At 51.5% G+C, this 12,496-nt stretch overlaps 1 protein-coding gene across 1 annotated transcript in view; it reads right to left on the reverse strand.

Moving 5' to 3' along the window:
* Window positions 1-12,496, reverse strand: part of TBC1D15 (TBC1 domain family member 15) — a 113,765-nt gene that overhangs the window by 86,458 nt on the left and 14,811 nt on the right. The window lies entirely within an intron of this gene.

A 12,496-nucleotide genomic window follows, 5' to 3' on the forward strand; every position in this document is an offset into this window, starting at 1 on the left:
TCACGCAACGCAGGCCCCATAGAAATGAAATGGGGCTGAGTGAAAATCGCAAGCATCCGCAAGCAAGTGCGGATACGGTGCAATTTTCACACATGGTTGCTAAGAGATGTTAGTAAATAGGGATGAGCAACCCCGGAACCTATTAAAGTCAATTCACTGTATTATTTTCCCTACTAACATGGTTATAAGGGAAAATAACAGCATTCGTAATCCAGAATGCTTACTAAAATGTCCATTAAGGGATTAAAAAATAAACCCCGCAGCAAACCGAAACAGCAGTTTATGTACAGATTTATGGCATTTCCTTACCCAGTAGAACCTCCTTAAGGCCCGTCACGGATTTTGTCCAGATGTGTTGCAGGAAACCCGCACAAGTGCGCATGCAATTTCAGTCAGTTTTGTCTGCGATTGCATTGTTCAGTGTTTTCTGCGCGAGTGCAAGCTTCTACATAGCTTGATATTATGGGTTTTGGGATGTGAGGTGAACAAAAAATGGCTGCTTTGGCAGTTTTATTCATTTTTCATAACAGCATTCACCAAACGGGGTAGATCATGGTTTGGATGCAGCAATTCCAAATATGTCTATTTTTTTTTTTTCTTCAGTCTTACACAACAAAAGCATTTTTGAAAAGAAAATGTTTTTGTGTTGTCCTTTTGTGAAAGCCATATTTTTTTTATTTTTTGGCCATGGTCTTAAATTAAGGCTTCCACTTTGTGGGATGAGGTGACGTTTTCATTGGTACCATTTTGGGATACATAGAACTTTTTGATAGTTCAATATTATGTTTTATGTGAAGTGACCAAAAAATTGCTGTTTTATCACCGTTTTTTTATATTTTTTTATGACATTCACCTAATGGGTTAGATCAAGTGATATTTTTATAGAGCTGGTTGTTATGGACGCATCAATACTTAACGTTTTTTTCCCCCCATTTTTTTCAATTGTAAATGGCTTGATGAGGGGAAAGGGGAGTTTTTCCTTTACTTAAATTTTTCTTTTTTTATAAAACTTTTTTTTTTGTCCAGCTTGTGAACCTCAACTTTTGAAGGTCTGATGCCTTCTACAATGCATTATAATACATACTGTATTGTTATGCACTGTGTCAGTCAGTGTTACAATGACAGTTGCCTAGGAGACCAAGCCTGGGACCTAGGTCCCATAGGCTCCTGCAGCTGGGAGGCCTGTGTAAGGCCTCAGGCTGCCTCAGCAGCCATAGGCTTCCCTCAATCGCATCGGGGGAAGCCGGTGGGTTCAGAGCGAGCTCCTTCTCTCTGTATGTACCTTAGATGCAGCGGTCAGCATTCACATAAGGCACTGGTTTGCAAGTCAATTCCTGCAGTGACATTAGGGTTGCCACCTTTTCTTCAAGCCAAACCCGAACAGAAGGGAGGGAGGGCCCCCTTCCAGGCCCCGCCTCCAGCCACGCCCATGTCCCGCCTCCAACCATGTCCCGTCTCCACCCCTGGTCGCTGTCGCACCGCAATCGTTACGCCCCTGATCCCATGCCTGCGCTGTCCCTTTTAGTATTCGCTGCAGGCGCGGGATTTACGGGACGAAGAGGAGAACTTGGACGTCAATCAACTGGACATGGGCGTGCCACTGACAAAGGGTGAATAGACTGAGCCTCTAGGTGCTGCAGGAACGCCCTCATAGCACCTATAGGCTCATTAGCATATTATAAGTCTTTATTTTAAGAGAACGGCGGCAGCGGCAGGGAGTTATAAAACATACTGTTATGTAGTATTAGCACATCGCTAACCTCAGTCAGCTACATAACATAACGTTTTTTCTGATGATTGACAGATTCAGAAACCTGTTTAAAGGGCTTCTGTCCCCCCACTAAACTCTTTTTTTTGGCTTCTTATAATCCCTATACTGCGATATATGAATACATAATGTTATTAGTCATTTTGGTTTAGTAGATAATGAATAAAACAGACTTTTATAATATGTAAATTACCTGTCTACCAGCAGGTAGGGCGGTTACTTGCTGGTAGCAGCCGCATGCTCTTTTCATAATGACGCCCCCTCCTCATGTCGATTGACAGGGCCAGCGAACGCGATCGTTCTCTGGCTGGCCCTGTCTGGTATCAAGATCTCGCGCCTGCGCCGTAACGGTCTTCAGTTGGTGCAGGTGCACTGAGAGGAGGACACTCGATCGGCCGCTCCATCCTCAATGCGCCTGCGCCGATGACGTCACATCTACACCCGGCGCAGGCGCACTGAGGATGGAGCGGCCGAGCGAGTGTCCTCCTCTCAGTGCACCTGCACCAACTGAAGACCGTTACGGCGCAGGCGCGAGATCTTGATACCAGACAGGGCCAGCCAGAGAACGATCGCGTTCGCTGGCCCTGTCAATCGACATGAGGAGGGGGCGTCATTATGAAAAGAGCATGCGGCTGCTACCAGCAAGTAACCGCCCTACCTGCTGGTAGACAGGTAATTTACATATTATAAAAGTCTGTTTTATTCATTATCTACTAAACCAAAATGACTAATAACATTATGTATTCATATATCGCAGTATAGGGATTATAAGAAGCCAAAAAAAAGAGTTTAGTGGGGGGACATAAAACATTTGAATTGTGTAATTGTATGTAACAGTTTCTATGTATACCTTTTTAGAAGTGAGTGACAGACTAGGACAGGTGTCAGGACTCAGGAGTTAGGACTGTCTTGGTCAGGTTGTCTGCATGTAGAGCACAGTGGGCACTTGGCTGGCCACTACATGGGCAGGCTGCTGGAGCTGGGCTGGAGAGGAGAAGTAGAATGATTTCTCCCACGGAGCTCCCTCTGCCTCTCTCTCTGATGTCATCACTTCCTGTTCCTTATCAGAGAGAGAGGGAGGGAGGGACTGGGAGGCAGAGGAGGAGCCTGAACAGTGAGTGAACACACAGCGCTGCCTGGCATCACTGGAGGATGGAGGAGGAGGAGGGAGGAGGGAGGAGGAGGGAGGGGGGAGGCTCGGGAGCGCTGCGCTCAGCTGATCACCCGGAGTCAGTGGTGTATCTTGGTTTTGTGCTGCCCTAGGCGAGACTAAACTCGGGCACCCCCCTAATATAAATTTGAACCACCCCTTCCTGTCACGGCCAAACCCCTTCCTCTGTAAACCCCACCCCTTCCTCTTTAGGCTCCACCCTTTCCTGTTTTGCATAACAATCTTAAGAAATTTATCGTGATAACGATATATATCGCGATAAATACCCGTTTAAAAGAAAAAAAACCCACAAGGAGGCGTTATACTGTATGGGACAGCCTCAAGGAGACGTTATACTGTATGGGGGCAGCCTCAAGGAGACGTTATACTGTATGGGGGCAGCCACAAGGAGACGTTATACTGTATGGGGGCAGCCACAAGGAGACGTTATACTGTATAGGAAGAGCCACAAGGAGACGTTATACGGTATGGGGGCAGCCACAAGGAGACGTTATACTGTATGGGGGCAGCCACAAGGAGACGTTATACTGTATAGGAAGAGCCACAAGGAGACGTTATACTGTATGGGCAGCCTCAAGGAGACGTTATACTGTATGAGGGCAGCCTCAAGAAGACGTTATACTGTATGGGGCAGCCTCAACTAGACAGTATACTGTATGGGGCAGCCTCAACGAGACGGTATACTGTATGGGGGCAGCCTCAAGAAGACGATATACTGTATGGTGGGCGGGGCAGCCACAAGGAGACATTATACATACTGTATGGGGGCAGACATAAGGAGACGTTATACTGTATGGGGGGAGGGGGCCAGGCCAGCCTCAAGGAGACACTAAACTGTATGGGGGCTGCCACATGCAAATAGTGCACTCTGCACTGAGTCATAAATAAAGGTGGTATGTGTGTCAGACTGTCTATGGTAGCCCTGGCCTCTCCTTGAGGCTGCCCCATACAGTCTGTATGGGTCAGCCTCCAGGAGAGGCCAGGGCCACCATAGACAGTCTGACATACCACCTTTATTTATGACACAGTGCAGAGTGCACTATTTTCTTGTGGCAGCCCCCATACAGTTTAGTGTCTCCTTGTGACTGCCCCCATAAATAAAGGTGGTATGTCAGACTGTCTATGGTGGCCCTGGCCTCTCCTTGAGGCTGCCCCATAAGTATGGGGCAGCCTCAAGGAGAGGCCAGGGGCACCATAGACAGTCTGACATACCACCTTTATTTATGAGTCTCACTCTCGCAGTGCACTATTTGCTTTTTAACTCTCGTCTTACTCACTCCTGTTCCTCTGCCTGGAGTGGACCTGGACATTCCTCGCAGGGCAGGGCAGGAGTCAGGCGAAGTGGCCAACTCTGTTCTTTGACTGTCTGTGTGAGGAGGGAGGTATGTAGACTTTTCCTGTGGCTGCCGCTTGTGTTGTAAGTATTCCGGCCCACTGCGCATGTGCGAAAAAGAAGGCTCGGCGCAGTAGTTGAAAATTCCAGAACACGGACGGGAGGAAGTCAGGAGGACTCGGGAGGAGGGTCCCTGCTTCACTATGCGGCGCCGGCGATGCCGCTCACATAGTGAATGATCGGCAAGCAGCGGACAAAGGGGAAAAAAAGTTTGGAACATTTTACTATCGCTAGGCAAACAAGGCATTTTGCCGCCCCATTGGCAAGTGCCGCCCTAGGCAAATGCCTTGTTTGCCTCGTGATAGATACGCCTCTGCCCGGAGTGACAGCTTAAATATGCGATCGGAGTCTCGGTCGGACCACACTGCAGTTTGAATGAATAATCCTGTGCCCGGGTCTAAGAAAGGCTTGTACCCGGGCACAGGATTACAAACCCGGACTGTCCGGGTGAATCCCGGACGGGTGGCAACCCTAAGTGACATACATGTGAGGAGCTGGTTGTCTAGGGATTTAAATGCAAAAAACTATGGTGGAACTGCTTTTTTTTTTCCCCATTACCATAGCAAAGACACTAATAATAAAAGTTAATAAGTTTTATGTACGTCAAACAAGGTCATTAAAGGGGTATTCCCATCTTAGACAATGGGGGCATATCGCTAGGATATGCCCCCATTGTCTGATAGGTGCAGGTGCCACCTATATCGAGAACGAAGCGGGGAGCGCTGTGGCTGGAGGACCCCAGATTTCCCGGGGTCCGTCCACCACCAATCGCTAATCCCCGCCTCTCCCATAGAAGTGAATAGGAGCGTGCCGCGCTTGCGCGCCCTTGCTCCGATTCATTTCTATGGGGCAGACGGCAATAGCTGAGCCAGCGCTCGGCTATTTTCAGCGCAGTGCGCTCTCCTTCACCTTCAGGGCTCCGTTCTTGATACATCCTAGCGATATGCCCCCATTGTCCGAGATGAGAAAACCCCTTTAAAAAATACTGTATGTCCCACAAACAAGTCCTCAAATGGCTACACTGACAAAAAAAAATTAAAAAAAGTTAGGGCCAGAAAAAAACTGCCACTGTGCGTCTTATTTCATACTCCTCCTTGGCTGAAAATACTCCTGTAAAACATCCCAGAACAGCGCTATACACCACCCATTTGTGCCATTGACATGACCGGGCTCCCTGCTAGGCACAAGTCTCCACCTAGCATACTGATGTGAAGCCAGGTACGTCACGGCTCACAACAAACAGACATTGTCCTGCACGATGCAGCACAAGGCAAGGGGGAACACGGGAGCAAGGAAATGCTCCAATACTCCACTCCTACATGGTAAAGGAGTGAAGGGCAGCTTATATCCGGGTTCAGCCCTGAACCTCTTTAAAGGGAGCCTGTCACCGGGATTTGGGGTATAGAGCTGAGGACATGGGTTGCTAGCACATCCGCAATACCCAGTCCCCATAGTTCTGTGTGCTTTCATTGTGCAAAAAAACGATTTGATACATATGCAAATTATCCTGAGATGAGTCCTGTATGTGAGAGGAGTCAAAGATTGGCTGAGCAGGAATTTCCTGTGTGTCAAGCCAGGACAGAAAGCGGGGAGTAGCGGAAAACAGCAGTGGCAGGGAATCAATGGAAATGTAATGATTACTTTTTTAATTTTAAGATTGTAACATTGTCTTGTAATTTTTTCCATTTCTTCTTGGAAAACCCCTTCAAACACTTTCATATATACAGACAACATTCATTAATTAAAGAGTTTGTGTTATAAAACATATTCTATAGTTATATATATATATATATATATATATATATATAGATATATATTCTATATATGAGATATTCAATGGAATGTATAGCACCACCTGCTGTTTGTTCTTTTCCTTACTTTGTGTCCATCTCACTGAGCTGGTCAAACATGCCACCACTCATATGTTCTGTTAGAAGAAGCTGTAGCAGTTACGGAGCTGCTGCAGAAAGGACACGCCCCCTGAGCTGACGGCTTGATATCAACCTAGAAGAGCAATGAATGGGGAGAGCTCTGGATCCATGGGAGGTCCAGGGCTGGTTCTAGCTTTGTTAGAAAGATTATCATCTATTATATGATGTCTAAATTTCATTTTTACATCAGTCATGGCATAATCCATTTAAATGTATTTCTAGTAGATTGCAAAAGTCCAAAATACACAGAAAAATGACACCACAGGGGAAAAATCTGTTCTACTTTCTCAACCTTCACCAGAAGACGTTGGCAAACTGCCCTTTCTGTAGGGTGTGTATGTTCTGGGAATTGTCACGGGCATGACAGTGAAAACTGAAATACACAGACAAGCTGGGAAATGAAAACTAGTAGATCGCAAAAAAACCTCTTTCAATATCCAGGTGTCCTAAACCTTAAAACATTTTAAATACAAAAAAAAAAAAGCCAATGGGGAAGAAGCGACTTCCAGTAACTTGGTTGACACAGTGACTATAATCGCGCACTGCATATAACTGCCAGTCACGCTTGTACAGTGTCAGAGTCAGGCCGACTCCTGCAGTGGTGTAAGCAGCTCCTCACGTCTTCAGTGTTTTGTCCATTCCTTGGGTAACGCTACGCTGTCACAAACTGACCCTGCTGAGCAGAAAGATCACAGAGTCTGAGAGATCAATGCAGAAACACCATCAATGTGCACTGACCGACGGTGCTGCTAACTTATTGGCATAGGATAGGTCAAAGGGCAAACATTTCAGCCTCTAGATGTGCAAAACTGGTAGAGACATACCCCAAAAGACTTACAGCTGTAACTGCAGTGAAAGGTGGTCCTACAAAGTCCTGACTCAGGAGGGATGAGTACAAATGCACGCCACATTTGCCAGATTTTTTTTTTTTTTACCGTTGGTAATGTCACTTATCATGTATTGCCGTAATGTAGTCACCTAAATAGGTCTTATGCTCTATTGGCTCAGCTGATTCAAAATAAAAAGTAAGACAGTTGAGATGTTCTCAAAAAGTCCATTCAGTGGCGGTGCCAGTGGTGTCGGATCCTGACCTTGGGTCCCCAAAGTACAAAAATAGAAGAAAAAAAACGTAGCACTCCAACTTCTTAATGTAGTTTCTGTGTTTATTTCTCACCCAGCATGCAATGTTTCGACTCCAGTGAGTCCTTATCAAGACTTGATAAAGACTCACTGGAGTCGAAACGTTGCCTGAGAAATAAACACAGAAACTACATTGAGAAGTTGGAGTGCTACGGTTTTTTTCTTCTATTTTTGCACTATTGGCTCAGCTGGACATATTCCAATGTCCACGCTATAGTGAATAATCTCAGCTGGGTTGTGATGCAATAGTCTAAATAAATCCTATTATGTCAACTTCATCCTCGTATATCGTATTCACCAAACTATATACTAAAATTTAGGGTAGCAGTTAGGTACTTTCATATGCCTCTTGTGGCGTCCCACATGGCATCAGTACAGAAACTGCTATTACCTTTAACATAGTCTTCACAGTCGGCATCGCTCTTGCTTGTGGCCGTTTTTTCTCTATCGGCCTGAGCTCCGCAATTGGCGTCCCATGTGGTTGTGACGCCGATGTCTTAGCGTCCCACGTGTTGTATTTCAAACTATTCAGTGGACTCACGGGCAGGTGAAAACAAGACGTTATGGAAGCGCTTTGCCAAGGAATTATCGAGTACTGTCCAGATTGCGGGTACAGTATTATAACACCGGACGCGTTTCAGAGTCTAAAAATGACTCCTTCCTCAGTGGTTGCCCGCATTTACCTCATCTCCCCCTTCTTATAGTACTCTTTTGGCTGAACTAGAAACGCAGAATGGAATAAATTCCTTATTTTTCTTCTTTTGCAATTTTTTTTTAACAACATAAGAGTTTATTCTATTTTAAATGGTCACAAAAGTTGCAGTTTATACTTCATTTGTCCATACATAGTTGTATCTACTTAAAAAGGTGCATTGCGCTTGTATTGCGGCTTTGTTGCATTTTTTTTTTATTCATATGTGACATTAGACCCTCCTTATGTTGGTGAATACACCATTTTTTATATACAGTATATAAATAAAAGATGATAAAATAAAAAATTCAAATGAGTATGTAGAAAAGATTAATGGGTAAAAATGTAAAGGTAATAAAAAAATATAAGAATAATTAAAAAATTTATATATATATATATATATATATATATATATATATATATATATATATGTATATATATATATATATATACATACACACCGTATTTATCGGCGTATAACACGCACTTTTTCCCCCTGAAAATAGGGGGCAAATGATGTATGCGTGTTATACGCCGATATAATGTTAAGAAGCCATGTTTTTACATACCGAATGTATAACATTAAGACGGAGCAGCGCCTGCCGCAGCTCCCTCCTCATGCGCCGCCTGTCCCAGCTCCCTCTTATGCGCCGCCTGTCCCAGCTCCCTCTTATGCGCCGCCTGTCCCAGCTCCCTCTTATGCGCCGCCTGTCCCAGCTCCCTCTTATGCGCCGCCTGTCCCAGCTCCCTCTTATGCGCCGCCTGTCCCAGCTCCCTCTTATGCGCCGCCTGTCCCAGCTCCCTCTTATGCGCCGCCTGTCCCAGCTCCCTCTTATGCGCCAGCCTGTCCCAGCTCCTCTTATGCGCCGCCTGTCCCAGCTCCCTCTTATGCGCCGCCTGTCCCAGCTCCCTCTTATGCGCCGCCTGTCCCAGCTCCCTCTTATGCGCCCCTGTCCCAGCTCCCTCTTATGCGCCGCCTGTCCCAGCTCCCTCTTATCGCCGCCTGTCCCAGCTCCCTCTTATGCGCCGCCTGTCCCAGCTCCCTCTTATGCGCCGCCTGTCCCAGCTCCCTCTTATGCGCCGCCTGTCCCAGCTCCCTCTTATGCGCCGCCTGTCCCAGCTCCCTCTTATGCGCCGCCTGTCCAGCTCCCTCTTATGCGCCGCCTGTCCCAGCTCCCTCTTATGCGCCGCCTGTCCCAGCTCCCTCTTATGCGCCGCCTGTCCCAGCTCCCTCTTATGCGCCGCCTGTCCCAGCTCCCTCTTATGCGCCGCCTGTCCCAGCTCCCTCTTATGCGCCGCCTGTCCCAGCTCCCTCTTATGCGCCGCCTGTCCCAGCTCCCTCTTATGCGCCGCCTGTCCCAGCTCCCTCTTATGCGCCGCCTGTCCCAGCTCCCTCTTATGCGCCGCCTGTCCCAGCTCCCTCTTATGCGCCGCCTGTCCCAGCTCCCTCTTATGCGCCGCCTGTCCCAGCTCCCTCTTATGCGCCGCCTGTCCCAGCTCCCTCTTATGCGCCGCCTGTCCCAGCTCCCTCTTATGCGCCGCCTGTCCCAGCTCCCTCTTATGCGCCGCCTGTCCCAGCTCCCTCTTATGCGCCGCCTGTCCCAGCTCCCTCTTATGCGCCGCCTGTCCCAGCTCCCTCTTATGCGCCGCCTGTCCCAGCTCCCTCTTATGCGCCGCCTGTCCCAGCTCCCTCTTATGCGCCGCCTGTCCCAGCGCCGCCTGTCCCAGCTCCCTCTTATGCGCCGCCTGTCCCAGCTCCCTCTTATGCGCCGCCTGTCCCAGCTCCCTCTTATGCGCCGCCTGTCCCAGCTCCCTCTTATGCGCCGCCTGTCCCAGCTCCCTCTTATGCGCCGCCTGTCCCAGCTCCCTCTTATGCGCCGCCTGTCCCAGCTCCCTCTTATGCGCCGCCTGTCCCAGCTCCCTCTTATGCGCCGCCTGTCCCAGCTCCCTCTTATGCGCCGCCTGTCCCAGCTCCCTCTTATGCGCCGCCTGTCCCAGCTCCCTCTTATGCGCCGCCTGTCCCAGCTCCCTCTTATGCGCCGCCTGTCCCAGCTCCCTCTTATGCGCCGCCTGTCCCAGCTCCCTCTTATGCGCCGCCTGTCCCAGCTCCCTCTTATGCGCCGCCTGTCCCAGCTCCCTCTTATGCGCCGCCTGTCCCAGCTCCCTCTTATGCGCCGCCTGTCCCAGCTCCCTCTTATGCGCCGCCTGTCCCAGCTCCCTCTTATGCGCCGCCTGTCCCAGCTCCCTCTTATGCGCCGCCTGTCCCAGCTCCCTCTTATGCGCCGCCTGTCCCAGCTCCCTCTTATGCGCCGCCTGTCCCAGCTCCCTCTTATGCGCCGCCTGTCCCAGCTCCCTCTTATGCGCCGCCTGTCCCAGCTCCCTCTTATGCGCCGCCTGTCCCAGCTCCCTCTTATGCGCCGCCTGTCCCAGCTCCCTCTTATGCGCCGCCTGTCCCAGCTCCCTCTTATGCGCCGCCTGTCCCAGCTCCCTATGCGCCGCCTGTCCAGCTCCCTCTATGCGCCGCCTGTCCCAGCTCCCTCTTATGCGCCGCCTGTCCCAGCTCCCTCTTATGCGCCGCCTGTCCCAGCTCCCTCTTATGCGCCGCCTGTCCCAGCTCCCTCTTATGCGCCGCCTGTCCCAGCTCCCTCTTATGCGCCGCCTGTCCCAGCTCCCTCTTATGCGCCGCCTGTCCCAGCTCCCTCTTATGCGCCGCCTGTCCCAGCTCCCTCTTATGCGCCGCCTGTCCCAGCTCCCTCTTATGCGCCGCCTGTCCCAGCTCCCTCTTATGCGCCGCCTGTCCCAGCTCCCTCTTATGCGCCGCCTGTCCCAGCTCCCTCTTATGCGCCGCCTGTCCCAGCTCCCTCTTATGCGCCGCCTGTCCCAGCTCCCTCTTATGCGCCGCCTGTCCCAGCTCCCTCTTATGCGCCGCCTGTCCCAGCTCCCTCTTATGCGCCGCCTGTCCCAGCTCCCTCTTATGCGCCGCCTGTCCCAGCTCCCTCTTATGCGCCGCCTGTCCCAGCTCCCTCTTATGCGCCGCCTGTCCCAGCTCCCTCTTATGCGCCGCCTGTCCCAGCTCCCTCTTATGCGCCGCCTGTCCCAGCTCCCTCTTATGCGCCGCCTGTCCCAGCTCCCTCTTATGCGCCGCCTGTCCCAGCTCCCTCTTATGCGCCGCCTGTCCCAGCTCCCTCTTATGCGCCGCCTGTCCCAGCTCCCTCTTATGCGCCGCCTGTCCCAGCTCCCTCTTATGCGCCGCCTGTCCCAGCTCCCTCTTATGCGCCGCCTGTCCCAGCTCCCTCTTATGCGCCGCCTGTCCCAGCTCCCTCTTATGCGCCGCCTGTCCCAGCTCCCTCTTATGCGCCGCCTGTCCCAGCTCCCTCTTATGCGCCGCCTGTCCCAGCTCCCTCTTATGCGCCGCCTGTCCCAGCTCCCTCTTATGCGCCGCCTGTCCCAGCTCCCTCTTATGCGCCGCCTGTCCCAGCTCCCTCTTATGCGCCGCCTGTCCCAGCTCCCTCTTATGCGCCGCCTGTCCCAGCTCCCTCTTATGCGCCGCCTGTCCCAGCTCCCTCTTATGCGCCGCCTGTCCCCAGCTCCCTCTTATGCGCCGCCTGTCCCAGCTCCCTCTTATGCGCCGCCTGTCCCAGCTCCCTCTTATGCGCCGCCTGTCCCAGCTCCCTCTTATGCGCCGCCTGTCCCAGCTCCCTCTTATGCGCCGCCTGTCCCAGCTCCCTCTTATGCGCCGCCTGTCCCAGCTCCCTCTTATGCGCCGCCTGTCCCAGCTCCCTCTTATGCGCCGCCTGTCCCAGCTCCCTCTTATGCGCCGCCTGTCCCAGCTCCCTCTTATGCGCCGCCTGTCCCAGCTCCCTCTTATGCGCCGCCTGTCCCAGCTCCCTCTTATGCGCCGCCTGTCCCAGCTCCCTCTTATGCGCCGCCTGTCCCAGCTCCCTCTTATGCGCCGCCTGTCCCAGCTCCCTCTTATGCGCCGCCTGTCCCAGCTCCCTCTTATGCGCCGCCTGTCCCAGCTCCCTCTTATGCGCCGCCTGTCCCAGCTCCCTCTTATGCGCCGCCTGTCCCAGCTCCCTCTTATGCGCCGCCTGTCCCAGCTCCCTCTTATGCGCCGCCTGTCCCAGCTCCCTCTTATGCGCCGCCTGTCCCAGCTCCCTCTTATGCGCCGCCTGTCCCAGCTCCCTCTTATGCGCCGCCTGTCCCAGCTCCCTCTTATGCGCCGCCTGTCCCAGCTCCCTCTTATGCGCCGCCTGTCCCAGCTCCCTCTTATGCGCCGCCTGTCCCAGCTCCCTCTTATGCGCCGCCTGTCCCAGCTCCCTCTTATGCGCCGCCTGTCCCAGCTCCCTCTTATGCGCCGCCTGTCCCAGCTCCCTCTTATGCGCCGCCTGTCCCAGCTCCC

The sequence above is a fragment of the Bufo gargarizans genome, chromosome 2 (genome assembly GCF_014858855.1).
Source record: "Bufo gargarizans isolate SCDJY-AF-19 chromosome 2, ASM1485885v1, whole genome shotgun sequence".
Lineage (NCBI taxonomy): Eukaryota > Metazoa > Chordata > Amphibia > Anura > Bufonidae > Bufo > Bufo gargarizans.